The sequence below is a fragment of the Anabrus simplex genome, chromosome 1, assembly GCF_040414725.1.
Source record: "Anabrus simplex isolate iqAnaSimp1 chromosome 1, ASM4041472v1, whole genome shotgun sequence".
NCBI classification, from domain to species: Eukaryota; Metazoa; Arthropoda; class Insecta; order Orthoptera; family Tettigoniidae; genus Anabrus; species Anabrus simplex.
In genome coordinates, this window is record NC_090265.1 from 985,715,770 (window position 1) to 985,728,616 (window position 12,847).

General features: G+C 37.3%; 1 protein-coding gene across 3 annotated transcripts in view; it reads right to left on the minus strand.

The window, feature by feature from the left end:
* LOC136857854 (transmembrane protein 41A-A) overlaps window positions 1-12,847 on the minus strand; it is a 94,124-nt gene that overhangs the window by 10,524 nt on the left and 70,753 nt on the right. The window lies entirely within an intron of this gene.

The window sequence follows — 12,847 nt, forward strand, 5'->3', positions numbered from 1 at the left end:
ACTAAACAGCATGCCTTCTCTAAGGCCATCTATGTCAACAGACTTGAACTAGTGAACTCCCAGAAACTTTCGTCTTCTCCAGTTAGATGTGTCTACCATCGATTTGCTTGCACCCTCTTGGAGTAGAAACTAATTAATACAGTAATAATTATTTTTGGAGTTGGTAAACCCTTTTCTGAGGATTGCGTTTTTTATGTACCAAAGTTGTCAACACTTCAGCTGGTTCCTCCTCGACTGTAATCAACCTATCAGATACTGGTAAATATGTTCTCTAACCAATTAAATCTGGTGGTATGTACAGGAATTCAACCAATCACCAAAGTGTTCTGGAAGCCTCCCTTTATGGCACTATAAAAGCAGGGCACTTAAGGGATGTCTTGTCTGAATTGCGCCAGTGCTGAGGAGTGTGACTTGATGTGAGCTAGGAGGCAGGGGCAAGGCCTGCTTGAAGAAGATCCAGCGACATAAGGTAATGGCAGAATTTACCTACATACGTGATTGAGCCTGCGGATAGTTTGCGAGGAAGGTTTCAGCCATTTTTCTTTTAATGTAACTTTGTAAAGTGGTGGTTTAAATGTTCGGTTTTTCGCAAAGTCTGAGGGCCGGATATGTGCAACCTTTTCCTTTTACCATTAAGGCCATATAGTATGGGCAATTATGTCCCTATTTATTCATTTCAGAGTGTAAATATTTCCTTATGTTAATTCCCTTTGGGAACAATGACTAATATAACTGTTGAGCAATGGATAAGCCCACGTCGGGGCAAATGTGCATGAACACTTTAATGCGAAGTGGAATTTTTATTGCGTCAAAAGAAATTGTTGCCAGGCTGAGTGGCTCAGACGGTTGAGGCGCTGGCCTTCTGACCCCAACTTGGCAGGTTTGATCCTGGCTCAGTCTGGTAGTATTTGAAGGTACGCAAATACATCAGCCTCATGTCGGTAGATTTACTGGCACGTAAAAGAACTTCTGCGGGACAAAATTACAGCACCTCGGTGTCTCCGGGAACCGTAAAAGTAGTTAGTGCGACATAAAGCCAATAACATTATTATTAAAAGAAACTGTTTGCCTCTGTGAGGTTAGACCATGGTTTTATGGAGCTTAGACTCCTGTGTAATGTAACTGCTAGGAGCAAACATTGCTCTTGTAAAATATATGTAACTGCCTGGAGCAATAATGCTCCTGTAAATGTAAATTAACAACTTGTTAACTATATCAAGTTTTGTACCTGATTCTGGACTTCTAAGTCCCAGACATTGTTAGAGCTGACGAGCTCATTAATAAGTTATTCTGTTGTTTGTTATTTATTCACATTTTCTATCTCTGAATTTTAAACTAGGAAAAAGGAAAGGAAAGAAATAAAATTTCCAAATTTGTTATATTAAAAGTTGCTCTAAGTAATTCCTTGTCCAGCCATTCAACCCAGGCGCTTCCTAATCCCCTGTGAGCCACGGAAATGCCGTTACAGGAATAACAATAGTAATAACAAAATCAAGCTAAAAGTACAATTCAAAGTAGGAACATGCCGTAATGGAAAGTTACCGACAAGTAGCCAGCTGGACTTACACCAATGACAAAGCATTACTCCAATTCGTACTCTTTGTTGGAGTAGCAAGGAGAGAGGATGTATTATTGGAGCACTTCATTAAGATAAGTTCTAATTTTCAGGTACTAAAGGGTATAATCAGAACTGAAATGTTTCCACATTTATAAACAATTTTCATCAATTAAAAAAGTGTGATCTGATAGAATCTGATTATGTTATTTCAAGAGCAAAAAATGTCATTCTTTGTTTAATGGTATATTTTTAGAGCTATGTTATAGTGTTATATGTGTTATATTTACAGTAGTGTTTGACAAAAAACTTTAAAATTATACTGAATGCTACAATGTACACATTTTGCTTGTGCGACACTACTTTAATTTTGCAACGTCACTATGTTTTCCAGTCATTGCACGAGCTCCATCAGAATAAATACGAACATGTACTCCATTCTATACCATTCATTTTCATAAATTGGTCTAATTTTGAAAATATTTCATTTGAGGTTGTTACAGGAGGCAATAGTCTAGAACACACAAATTCTTCCTTCATTTTTTACCCATCTATAAATCTATAATAATAAAATGAAGAGTGCGTGCATGCATGTGCATATGTGCGTGTAGTACTCAGCCAAATCTATGGCATTCGTTTTCGCATTTGCTGGCGGAAAACCTGTGTTCGGATATAACAATCCAATGTACTGTCACCAGGATTAAAATGTATAGATTCACTGTCACTAGGCAACGTACATAAGATAGGTAATACAAATCAAGGAACCATTTTTAGCCCATGGAAGTTATTTTTGGTCCCCGTCACAAGGAAACATATTTAGTCCAGGATATCCGGAAGTGTTTGTATGTGCACGATGCGCAGCCAAACCTACCACACGCAAGATCTGAAATTTTTAACAAAGGCATATTCTTTATACAGGTGGAGACTTTCTTTCATTAATTTTTTACTATTAGTTTTAATCATTTTATTTATTTTATTTATTTATTTATTTATTTATTTATTTATTTATTTATTTATTTATTTATTTATTTATTTATTTATTTCATATTAACATGATATTCATTTATTCTTACCTTTTAGTTGCAAGACGATTGCAAATAAACACGTCGAGTTGTGAGTAAGAAAAGGATCAATATTTACCTGATATTCATTTCATTCACTTAACACTTTCCCAGTGGCAGTGAATTTTGATTAATTTATTTTACATTGATGCAGCCCACCATTACCCAGCACTATTGTTAGTTATTTGGGACACTGGTGAACTGATGAATTTGACTTTGGTTAGTCCCTACTACAAAATCCAACAGCCCTAAATTCAGATTGATTGACTGATTGATTGATGCTCAACCTCATGTTGGTAGATTTACTGGCCCAAAAAGGTACAAAATTCAGATACCTAGGCATCTCTCAATACCGTGAAAGTAGTTAATGGGATTTGAAATAAACTTCAACGTGATGGGTCATGTTCCGTACAGATATTATATATCACAGAGATCATCATCATCCTTCTTTCCCCTTATCCAGCTCCTGCCAGGTCGGGGCATTTATAGCACTTCTTCACCTTCATCTCTCCTTCCACCATTCCTCTTCCGTCACTTTTCCCCAGTACAGGTTTCACCTTCTTATACCCCTCTTTATTGAATCAATCCACCTTGTTCATGGGCTCCCTCTCACTCTTCTTCCCTTGAACTTCATCTCCATCATCTGTTTTGGTATTCTTTCCTTCCCCATCCTCTTTACTTGTTCAGACCATATTAGTTTACTCCTATCAATTCTCTCATTTGTTTTCCATTTTCCATTCCGACCTCTTTTCTCCCCAGTTCAAGTCCCATTATAGCTGAATAATTTTTTACCACTCAAATGTTTGTTGGAAGGGTACTAGAGGTGGTGGTATACAATTCCTAATCACTAAAGTGCATGCCAAAAGCCTGGGTTCATTACCAAAACTCTCCGCAGCATTCATATGAAGTGAGGGTATATGACATTGTTTTTGGTAATTCGTCCATCGAATAGGGACATTGAGAAGGTTATATTTCTTTGACTTCATAACAACTTACTACTAACTATTTACTCTTAAATTTGCAGCAATAAATTGAACAATTAATAATAAAATTACCGATCCAACACCGCATGCATACCGTCTACTAGTGACAGCCAGATTTCCCAATTTATTTTACATCTTAACAATACTGGTGGCATTGATTATGAAGATAAATTTAACTTTCACTGTAACGTGCATCCTCTTAATTACTATTAGAGGAAGAAACAAAATTATATTATGTGCTATGAATTATTTCATAGAATACATAACTTGACTCTTACTCTCTGCATCCACATAAAATTTTCAGTCTTTTTATTTTCTACAACAATTTCTGTATTTCATTACATATTCAATAAATTTTTAAGTTTCTCATATATGTAGATTTCAATCCTAATTGTTTTCTTGGCAGGAACTTCCATGTTATAGCATAATAAAAGTCCGATATTGGACTCTGGAAATATAATTTGAATATAAATAGTGCTATTCAAATGAAACATCACTGTAGTAAATTTCACTACATCTTCAGTAACCTTACTGACAATGCAATAAAAATATTACTACACTTTCTGCATAACAATACCATAGTTGAAATCCATTGGTAGTATGTAAATAAATATTTATCTTCCAGACTGCAAAACTGCAGCCTACACACCCAGATATGTATTTGACAGTCGTAGTACAGGTCCCTAAGGAATCAGATCCACACTTGACAGAGCAGTCTGTAAATTCTTGAATGTAAAGAATGTAAAGCAAGTTACGTGGGACAGACGGGAAGGAACTTTGCAATATGTGACGCTGAACATATCAACGCTACAAAACATAATACACTGCTATGCAAAAGTTAAGGACGAGTAACTTTCGCATGTTGTATGACTGCCAAGTAACATAGCTCGATGAAACTTGAACCATACATAGGAAGAACTGCTACAGTATCGTACGGTGTATGCAATGAGACGAACAGAAATTACACTTTTATACACAGGCAATAAATTACACGTAAGTCACTGCGACTCATGATGGTCCACTGGACATCACAAAAGAAGGGACATGGTTCTTAAAAGGGTGTGTGATCACCATGGACAGTGATGCATGCTTTGCAACGTGTTCCCATGCTGGCCACAAGATTGGTAAGGAGTTCTTGTGGTAGGGCATTCCTTTCCTCCACCAGCGCAGTTGACAACTTCTGGATGGTCTTTGGTGCATGTGGACGTACTGCAACATGTCTGCCCAACATGTCCCACACGTGCTTGATGAGATTTAAGTTAAGAGAATTGGGCAGGCCAGTCCATTCGCCGAATATCCTCTTGTTCCAAGAGCTCTTCCACCTGCTCTGTTCGATGCGGTCATTCATTGTAATCCATAGAAATGAAGTCAGGCCCGAATGCACCCCCTCAAAAGATGCACATGGGGAAGAAGTACATCGTCACAATAACATTGACCGGTGAGTGTACGCTGTTCAAAGATTTGGAGATGTACACCCATGCAACATTATGCCTCCCCACACCATAACGCTTGGACCACCAAAATGATCATGTTTAACAATGTTCCTGGGTGCATTACGTGTTCCCACCTCTCGTCAGATGAGGGTATGTCTAGAATCACTATTTAGACTGAATCTGCTCTCATCTGAGAAGAGCATGCGACCCCACTCCTCTAATAATCACAATAATGTTTTTCCACCTAATCAATACTTTTGTTCTTTGCCTTTGGCAAATATATAAGAAAATTAACAAATACAGTACATGTTTCAACTGCTTTGCAGTCATCATCAGCTGTACGAACAAAAGCTTAGGTGATAATACATTAAAAGTAAGCACATGTGTGTTCTTTAGTCAATCTTAAAAAGTATCCCATGGGAAACTAAAAACTTATAGACTAATTGAGGGAGGAAGGTAATGCTGGGGGGAGGGGGTTGTTTGTGGATTGTGTGGAGGTGAAAGTTGTTGCTTAATGATACTTAGTGTTTAATATATTAAAAATATTGGTAGTTTAAAATGGCTTAATATGTCTTATAGAGTATGTGAATATGCTTTAAAATATTGGTCCACTTTTCACTGAGTATAGCTGGAGTGTGTTGGACATTGTTTTTCCTTGAGTGTCCAGCTTCTTATCACCAGGAATAAAACTTCTTTCGAAGTTCCTTTAGTATTTGTTCTAAAGGTTCATTAACTAGTTTGTTTATCTTGCTTTTACTTTTGCCTTCGGAAGATACAATGTTGTGTTGGGAGTTTCAATGTGTTTGAATTTGTCTAAATGGGTAGCTTGCACATGATCCGTAACTGGCAGAAAATACGCGAATCTCATTAAATTTATTGAAATTTACATGTTGACTCGTGTTACGAAGTTAGGGCGTGTTAGGAATATTCTTAACTTACCGGATGTACGTCCTTACTACTCTCGCTGTCCTAGGTGTTGGTCTGTGTCTACCGTCCTTGACCTGGTGAAGTAGCGGTGTGTCAATGCCTGCTTGCTAGTGTGATCCGGTGGAGGAAGGGGAGGCAAGGGGGTGTCGTCATCAGGCGTTTCTCGGGGAGAGGGGGTTTTAGTTGTGACATCATGATGTCATACTTGTTGGTTTTGTTTACTGAACATGTTTGTTTTCTATTTATTTTATTTTATTTGTTTATTTTTTTTGCTAGTTGCTTTACGTCGCACCGACTCAGATAGGTCTTATGGCGACGATGGGACAGGATAGGGCTAGGAGTGGGAAGGAATCGGCCGTGGCCTTAATTAAGGTACAGCCCCAGCATTTGCCTGGTGTGAAAATGGGAAACCACGGAAAACCATTTTCAGGGCTGCCGATAGTGGGGTTCGAACCTACTATCTCCCGAATACTGGATACTGGCCGCAATTAAGCGACTGCAGCTATCGAGCTCGGTATTTTTCTATTTAATAGTTCCTTGTGTCTAAATATGTGTTTGAAAAGGGGGTTTCCTTCTTCACTCATGTCATTTAAATTCCGGTCCTTATTCTCTGATTTATTGAGAAAGATATGGATATTTTCCAGATTGTTCATGATTTTTCCTTTATTTACCCTTCTGATAATTTCAAGGTCTTGTTTAATGTCAGTGAATTTGTGTCCCGTTTCTTTCATGTGAGCCCCCATTGCGGAGAATCTACTGTGTTTTTCAGCATTAACGTGTTCATGATATCTATTAGAAATTCCCTCCCGACTGTCCCACGTATGAGCTCCTGCATTGGTTGCATGTTAGCTTATATATACCTGACTCCTCATATTCTTCCTCTTTATGTCTGTTAACTGTGTTATGGTTGAAAAATCCATGTTTATTATTGTTGTTAGTTGAAAAAGCTATTTTGATATTATGTTTCTTGAATAGATTTGTGAGTTTAAAGTTAAAAACTTCATGATAGTTCCGTATTGAATAGAGAAAATACGATGTACAATATTATAGGGAAGGATCCACCTTTCAATACTCCGTAGTAAAAAGTAGTTACAACCTGTTTAATGGGACCGGTTTCAACACATTTAGAGTGTCATCATCAGCCAATTAGCGAAGATCTTAAAATAACTAACATATTGAACACAGGCAAAATATTAACATTGTATCACATCGTGGCAATTCAGTTAATGTTCAAAACACAATAATCACAGTCAAGAGAGTAAACAGAACATCACTATCTTGCGCCGAAAATTTTAAGATTATTGTACGTGAACTTTACGTACTTCTTTGTTTTATCCAACTGTTCTGTCAGGTTTATTTGTTGTTTATATATACGTTTAGTGATTATTTTAATGATGACTCTAAGGCTAAAGCCATTGAACAAGGCTTGTTTCCAAATGTAAGCAAGCTCTTTATTCCTCTCTTTTTCAGTCATTGGGATTTCAAAGGCTCTATTGACAAAACTATGATATGCGGATTTCTTGTGCGAATCGGGATATGGAGAACTATTTTTAATTGTAGTTGGCGTAAATGTAGGTTTCCTGTGTATTCCAAACTGAAATTGGTTTGCTGTCCGAGTTATTTTAATGTCCAAAAATTTAAGTGAACCGTCTTCTTCTTCTTCCACTCCTGGTCGATCCAGACCTGATGCTCTTGGCACCATCGCAAACAGTGCCGCTGATGTGCGGATGTCAACGGAACATAACGTAATGGTCGTCAGGCAAACAGACCACCCCCATGCAGTCACCGTGCCACTGTGGAACATGAGATTGGGTGCGTCACAATCCTGTTAAATGTGGTTGCAATTGCACCCGCTGTTTGACGCAAGTCCCTTCTTTCCTGTTGTGCAATGTAGAGGTCATGTGCTGCTGTAGTTGAGCATGGCCGACCCCCTCCTCTCCATCGGGCAGCAATGCCTGTGTTTCACAATGCTGCTCTCCATTCATGTGAAACAATACTGTGAGCAATACCAAACTCCTGGGCTACACTCTTCAGAGTTCGTCCTTCTTCCAGTTTCCTGACGTTTCTTTCCCCTATGAAGTCATCCAAATGTTGCCTCTGGGCCATGTTGTAATGAATAACTCCACCACAGTGCAGCGTAACAGCTCACTGATTGACTCACACTGTCTTGCCCCATTTCTTCAACTGCCCATTTAGCACTATGCCGACCTCATGCCAGGTTTCTATGCATGTGTGGGAGACCTCTGGCAACATGTCACCACACTTTCGTTTATTTTCACCGAGTAGTTGATATCTTATGTTGCTTTATCTATCTCATCCTTAAGTTTTGCACAACAGTATAGATTTTCAGCCATGGGTCAGCACATCACAAACAAGATTTTCGTATCCTAATTTTTTTTTTTAAAGGCACCCTGCTCAACATTACCGAGGAACTTTTCATTCAAATCGACCAGTGCACTAATCCAAATTATAATTTAAATGAATTAACTGAAAAAGTAAATATTTTATTTGATTCTACCGTTCCAATAACATTGCTAACACATATCTTAAAAAGTACTCTAATCCATACAAGATATATCAACCCCCACCGCAACTTCAAGCTCCACCTCCGATCCCGCCTACCGCACCACCTTCTTCCCTGTTTCATGACCACTCACCACACAAGAAGTCTCACACAGAAGACAGTACACATGTTCCATTAAACCAAACGAAATAGCACTGGAAAGGATGTTCCCTCTAAGCCAATAACCACTCGACTTATTGTGATAACTCGCCTCGTAACATCAACAAGATAGAACTATTTGCCATGATTCATACGTGCTATTCAAACACACACTGTGAAGTCAACCAACTTCTATTCTACCACATATGGACAACAATGATCAAGGCAATGTCAATAATATGACGTATAATACCACAATTGTTTTATATCAATTTTACAATAAGCGTGTGCAAGTTACTTTAACATAAATAACGTAAGAATGAACTTGAACAATACCCAAAACGTATTAATGCAACCAATGAACAGATTGACAAGATAATTTTAAGTGTATATGTTAAAAGATTTTATGTATAGGCCAATCAGTTTTTAACATATTTTATGGTTATATGGTTCAAGATGGCCCAAGATTGTAGGGCCGAAACTAGTACCACGTATATATACAGTAGAACCCCTATTTAACATTTTTACAGGGACCAGATATTTTTAACCTTAAACGGGGGTTTACCTTAAATCTAGGTTTCAGTAGAAAGCACACCTTTTCCAGAGATCTTTGCCTGTATTAACATAAATTGTACTATAATACATTATTTACACAGTGACAGCAATAAAACAAGGAGATATCTACCCTACACACTGTACTGTAGTTACAACTTTGTTCGGTTCATGCTGAAGATTACCCTTGTGTTAAACTTTTTCCTTAGAAAATTCATTGATTGATTAATTTTGCCGGTGAGTATAGTTGCACACCTCTTAAACTTTGTCTCCCTCTAAGTCTCTTAGTTCAACTGTTTTTAATGTTCTTAAAGAATATGTTCGCTATTATTCCTGATAATGGTGAGCCCATGGTTAACCCTTCCTTTTGACATATTTTTGTCGGTTAATGCAAAACCGCTTCGGTTTAAGGTTGCTCTTATAACGTTATACATGATTTTCTATAAAGTCAGGAAAGATATCAAACTCGCACAAAAACACATTAAAATCTGTATGAAACAAGCAATTGGTTTGTTTAAACATTTTCGTGGATATTTTCCAAGCAGTGGCTTACTCATTAGCACATATTTTCTAATTCCAATAGTCTGAACACGCATATTCAGTTTCATACTTAAAAAATGTAATGGCATCACTCCAGAGGCTTGTGGCAAACATGTTCTAACTTCAAACGGCGTCACCTAACCTAGATTTACTGCGCATGTATTGTGAAAACATATTTCAAGCTCCCTGTGGAATAATGATAACCTTTTCACTATAAATTTACATGGGAACTGCATTTCTGAAATTTAACAACATGCAAAAGTACTTAACCTAACCTCTGAAATTAGTTATGCACACCGCTGTATCTTGAGAAGGAGAAGTATCATATTCTTATTTTATTTCAGTAGATAATATTAAAATTAAGCAATGGTTTATTTCAGCCTTTATTTCTAAGGAGTTAACTTCTGTCATTGCACATATTGCGAAAGCATGTTCTCTCAATGTTTGTTTACACCAGTCGGAGTTGTGAGGCATTTTGAGGAAAGCTCTGGCTCGCTCACGATCGACTCGCTTGTGCGCAGCGAGGAATCAATACAGAAAACGATCATTCAATATACACGCTGCAGTAGAGTGTATGAATACTGATAACGGATAAAAACTAAAATGCCCAAAATTTGCCCATAACAACGGATGAATCAGTAAAAGGGTTCTCATTGTAATCGAAGAATACTGCACAGATTAATATAGGAATTTTCGACGGGCATAATAATACTGCCATTAAAACAGGGGTTCTCTTCTACTGTACTACAGCAGCCGCGTCCGACATCTCACTTTAGCCCTAAGTGCCCGCGCTCTAAATTCCTCTTCTGTCTTGAATCATACTTAGCAAGCTTATGACGTCTTTTTCATAGCTTCTTAATATCCTGTAACTAAAATGAATAGAAATAAATATTTGAGAAGTTTAACATTTCTTTAACGGGTTTTGCCTTATTATGAATTATGTTAAATCAAATATAAATTGCATTGCTCTTATGGAATAATTTTCAGGACTTGAAAATATTTCTTCTGTTAAATGCGGGTTTACGTTAAATCGAGATCACGCAAAATCTGGGTTATACTCTAATAATATAACTGTGTACCAACTTGACTTGTATTGATTAGGAGGAACACCCAATAATGTTATATTTCCCTATCAGCAAGTTGAAAAATTTAAGAAACAAAATTTCCACTTCTGGAGGCGCACATGGGCCTGAGGTTCACTCAGCATACACAAAAAGAGAGTACTTGTTAATTCCTGGAGGCAAAGGCAGCTGGGCATAGAGATAACCACTCCAGCCCATCAAATGCTGAGGTTAAGGATAGTGAAAGCCTTTACCTTTCACACCTCCCAGGGCCTTCATGGCCTGTATGGAGATGACTTTGCTTTGTTCTTTTGTGAATGAATTCATGATATGAGCCACACTTTCTCACCAAACTTCTCCACACATTGCCTGCAAGTCCCATCTTTAGCGCCTACTCATTTGCTTTTCCCTTATTGTTTGCTCGAGTATGCCTCAATCGCTCGATCGATTTGACTTCCAAATCAGGCTTGTTAGCTCCTCGAATGTGCATTCACTTTGCACTATTTGCACTCTGTATTTCATTAACTATTTCAATTTTTGTTTTTTGTTGTTTGTCCCCCTCCTTTATAATTTTCATCTTCTTACTCAGCATCTCGGAAGAATATCTTGCAACACAAAAACAAACATGTGAACCCTAAACTAAAATACTTTCACTAACAATAAATTGAAACAACATTTTAAAAAATATAACAACAAAGTACATAACTGTACGTTAAAAATTAGGTAAAATAATTAACTGCAAGAATAACTGTAATGCACTGACCATTTCAAAAACAATTCTTACATAACTGCAAGAACACAAAAGAACTACGATCTCACTCAAACCGAGCAACTCTGAAGCACACTGTAGACATACCAAAGTGAAAGCAAAAGCGAGAAAAGTGACCCCTGCATGCTCTGGAAGACGTGTTCTGTCATGACATGGTTAAATTTTGAATTTAAATTTGTAAAATACTATTTAAGGAAACAAAAGACAGTTTTCAATTAACCTTAACTTAACCCCATGGCACTACAGCCCTGAAGGGCCTTGGCCTACCAAGCGACTGCTGCTCAGCTTGAAGGCCTGCAGATTGCGAGGTGGTGTGTGGTCAGCACAACAAATTCTTGGCTTTCCAGATCGGCAGTTTTCAATTAAAATTCTGAATTTGGTAATGGGTAATTGTTCTTCGAATTATGAATTATCCATATTTCAAATTAAACAATTTAAATAATTTGCAAAACCATAACTGGAAACAAGAAATTCTTTGAATTTGGAGAGATTTTGAAATAATTTCAAATTATTTAGGTTCTACTATAACATGAACAATCTCCAGCCTTTGCCTAAGTTTATTGGGTACACATGGCTATTCAACATCTGTCTACCCACATTCTTTCTTCTACTACTATGTTCAGTTTTCTCTATGTATTCCTTTATTCCTCTTATCATTTCAAAATTTTACGGAAGTTTTAAAAACACAGTATACCATCAATCTTGCCATGAGTTTTCCTTTATAGCATTCATATACCATAACCAGTTTATCATTTCTTCCACTTTGTCCAAGGCAGACATCGTGGTCACAAACTTACAAAACACAGTATCTTCCTTTTTTCTCTTTCAGGAAATGAAATTTCTTTCGTACTCCATGTATATTTGGTAGCCAGACATACATGTAATACAAACCACATAATACACTTCAAAGACACAGAATACCGGCTAATATGCCAAATGATCATGCCTGGCTACCTCGAGAAGCTATGAAATTTATGACCACCCAGTACATTTCGAAGGGAGGGAGATTTCTAAGTCAGCAATATTTGGTACCTTATTCTCAGTAACATGTATCAGCATAAGTGTTACCTCCACATTCTTGAAGTTACATATAACCAACCAATTCCTCCAATGACCCTAAGATCAGCCAAGGGTGGAAAAAGAAGCATTAGTAAAACTAAATTTAGTGACATGGTGACATTGCAGACTAGAAAGTTCAAGAAAATATAATCATTTTTGCCCTATCTACAATATTCTCTTCAAGTATATAAACTCATGCTACTACTAGCTGCACTTGCTGGGGAAATGTCAGTAAGTGTTGGGTG